Source organism: Marmota monax, unplaced genomic scaffold (genome assembly GCF_021218885.2).
Source record: "Marmota monax isolate L192 unplaced genomic scaffold, Marmota_monax_Labrador192_F-V1.1 WCK01_AAM20220418_F8-fsc00053, whole genome shotgun sequence".
NCBI classification, from domain to species: Eukaryota; Metazoa; Chordata; class Mammalia; order Rodentia; family Sciuridae; genus Marmota; species Marmota monax.
Window position 1 is genome coordinate 9177416 of NW_026693153.1, and position 3926 is coordinate 9181341.

Here is a 3926-nt window from a genome sequence, read left to right on the forward strand (position 1 = left end):
GTTCATATATTTTTTTGTGGATCTCTGTAAATACAAAAGACACTCATTTCCCAGAAACTTCCAAAAACATCACTTCTTTTGTCCCACTGGTCCCAAATAAATCACATAATCTTCTATCAAATTTGGGAATCAATGTTCATAAGGACTACACATGAGTTATTTGGAAATGTATGACATAAATCATGGTATTATTGGAAGGGAATCAAGAAATGTACTTTTGGTAACTGAAAATGTCCATAAACATAGTGTGTGCACTCTCCATTCAATTAAGTTTCTCAATTTTGTGATCTTTTCATTTCTTTACACTGAGTTGTTATTTATGTAGGTTGTATTGATCTGTATTTAACATATTAGATATTAATATTGAAAAAATCTGAAAAAAGTTTAAGTCATTTAAAAGTAAAAATAATAAACTCCACTATACATTAACTAACATAATTCCATTCAAACATTCTGAAGGAAATATGTGCTGTATGTAGATGTCAGACACTGTTTGAGTACTGGTAATACGAAATCAGATGTGACATGACTGAGGTGGGAAGAAAGTAGGCTTCATTTTATTTACTAACATTTTTAAAATATATATGTGTACTCCTCTTTTTTCTTAAATTATGCTTGATTTCTGATCTCATCATCTAACATGTGAATTTTTGAAGATAGTCTCTTTCTAATCAATTACCAAATCAGTTTGCTTAGGGATACAATTATATTACTCTATTGCCAGGAAGACACCAATGTCTCATGCCTCTAAATAAATTCAGATTCTCAGAATGGCATGTAAGTTTTTCAGTAATCTGACACACTTCCCCCTCCCCTTCCCAAATACACCAAGGATCTCTCCAACAGTTAGCAACTATGATGGCTCTGTTCCACTGTTCACCCATCTTCTCATAGGCAGAGACACAATGATTTTCAAAAACATAGATTCTAATCAGTATAATATATGTTTTGCTCCAATGATCAAATTTTTTTCCATCCTTAATTGTACTGTTTATATCTCATGCTACTTTATAACTAAATACCTCAAATAATATTATCTCCATTTCCTGAGTCCCCAAGTATGTGGAAAAAATATTGATTTACACTCCAGTTTATTTTGACTTACCTAGTTGAACTTAGGCAAGCTACTCAATATATCAGTGTATGAGGTTTTCATTCAAGAAAAAAACAAAAAGAATGTCTCTTTAGTTAATTATTTAATACACATGAAAAGTCTAGCCTGTGTTTAGCAGAGAGTATATTTCAGAAAATTATTTTTCTTTTAGTTTTGTTAATTTATTTGGTGAATAAATATTTTGGTCAGGTGCCAAGGATTTTCACTCCTTTTTTTTCTTTCATTTATTTTTGAAAAGGGTTTCCATCTCTTCTTAATTCTATATATATTAATACATTTCATAAGAATCAGACCAGGGTTTTCATAATCCTATTGAATAACAAATCAGGCAATGATGTCAGTGATAAAAAAATTTCATTTCATTGATAGTTCATTAATTACATTGTGATATGATGTACAAATAAACAAACTATATACAAAATTAAAATTGACCAGGATTTATAATGAAAAACATTTCTAATTGTGCATTATAATCATACATAACAGTTGGATTCATTATGCCATATTAATACATGCACATAGCATAATTTGATCAATCTCATTCACTGGTGCCTTCCCTTTCTTCTCTCCTTCCTCATCCCAATCTGCTTGCTCTATTCTACTGTTCTTCCTTCTATTATAATTGTTGTTACTTTAATTTGTGCATTATAATTACATATGCATAAGTGGGATTCATATCTGTACATGGACACAGCATAATTTTCTAGATTTCATCCCCCATCCTTCCACATGCTCTCCCCTTCCTTCTCCTTCTATCATCTTCCTTAACTCAAAAAGCATCATTTTTAAGTACATGTTGTTAAATCAAAATATACAGATACTCTATTATAAAGAATTTGAGATTAAAAGTGAATAAAACTAAACATGAAAATATTATTTTTTAGAGAATAAATACATACTGAAATATAATCTCTTGAAATAACTAAAGTCTAATTCAAAAATCAAATTCAAACACATTGTTTACTTAGACAGATGGAGTTGCTTAAGGAAAAATTAACATTTGAGAACTTAGAATATGCCAGTGATTGTAAAAAATATTCTTTGAGATATAAGAAAGTTGCTAACAGTATTAAATGGAGGCAACTTTATATATATATATATATATATATATATATATATATATATATATATATATATATATACTCTGACTTTATTTCTAATATTTGTTTTGTTGAAAATTAGGCCTAATTCTGCTACAACAGTCATGAATAATTATCTAATTCAATCCTGATTGATTTCACCATATTTAATTTTTAAGTATATTTTCGAATACTCTATCCCCTTGGAGCTATTTTTTTTTATTTTGAAGGGATTGTTATCCACTTTCTCAGTATTTGTAGGTTCATAAACAGTACTATAAGGTTGAAATCTGTCTTTCAAGGGAGATGAAACTTGTTATAGAAAGTTACAACATGGCCTCTTCTTCATAATTCTTTTTATAATATTTATTACTTCATTGTTTCTTAAAGTATAAATAAAAGGGTTTAATAAAGGAACTATTAGAGTATAAAATATAGCAGCAGGTACATCTTTATCCCCTTCATTAACTGAACTTGGTTGAGCATACAGGAAGAGCAGAGAACCATAGAATATTGATACAGAGAGAAAGTGGGATGCACAAGTAGATAGAGCTTTGCCCCTTCCCTCTTTAGATTTCATTGTGAATATGGTGAAAAGGATGCAGAGATAAGATATTAGCACTACAGTAATAGTAAAGGTTAGAACTGACCCTGCCACAATATGTACTGCCAATTCATTGATATAAGGATCAACACAGGAGAGTCTGTATAGTGGAAGGATATCACAAAAAAAGTGATTGATCTGATGAGACCCACAGAAAACCAACCTTAACAAAAGCCCTACTTCAATCATGGGATGCAGGACTCCACCTGTGTAGGCTCCCGCAGTCATCTGAATGCAGAGTTTCTTTGACATCAGGGTGTGGTACTGCAGTGGTCTGCATATGGCCACTTAACAGTCATAAGCCATTGCTGTGAGAAGAAAGGAGTCTGTTGATTCAGCAACACAGAGAAAATAAAATTGTGCCATACATTCATAGAGGGACATCCTACTCTCCTCAGAAAAGAAGCTCTGTAACATCTTGGGAGTGACAGCACAGGAACACAAGGAATCCATGAGAGCCAGGTTGTCAGGGAAAATGTACATTGGTGTGTGAAGACGGCGCTCCATGTAAATCAAGGCCAGCAAACCTAGATTCCCCACCATGGTGACCAGATAGATGGCAGAGAACACCACAAACAGAATGGCTTTCAGGTCTGGGTTATCTGTAAGTCCCATGAGGATGAATTCATTTGTCAATGAATGGTTGGCCTTAGTCATCTTTGTCTGTTGAGATAGATATTAATGAGACATTAAATTCTAATTAACAGCATACAATTTTCCATTGATCTTTTCTTTTTATGCTGGTAGAAGAATTTCTTCATTACTGAACCCTGCTATGTCGAGCACAAAATGACACATACTTCCAGGGAACAATTGTCTTTTTTGAAGAGTTAGCAAAACTATGACCTCCATCTGGGGATTATCAAAATTAACAAGGATATTTTGAGAATTCCAGGCAGGATGGTTAAAGAACAGAAAGTTGCTGGGCACAGTGGTGCACGCCCATAATTCCAGTGGCTTGGGAGGCTGAGGCAGAAGAATCACAAGTTCTAAGCCAGTCTCAGCAACTCAAGGAGGCCCTAAGAGATTTAGCAAGATCCTATCTCAAAAAAAAAAAAAAAAAGGCTGGGGATGTTGCCCAGTGGTTAAGCATCCCTGGGTTCAATTTATGGTATAAAAAAAGCACCGA

At 32.9% G+C, this 3926-nt stretch overlaps 1 pseudogene; it reads right to left on the reverse strand.

The window, feature by feature from the left end:
- Positions 1-2335: 2335 nt before the first annotated feature.
- On the reverse strand, positions 2336-3454 carry LOC124100032 (olfactory receptor 5K3-like; annotated as a pseudogene).
- Positions 3455-3926: the final 472 nt, after the last annotated feature.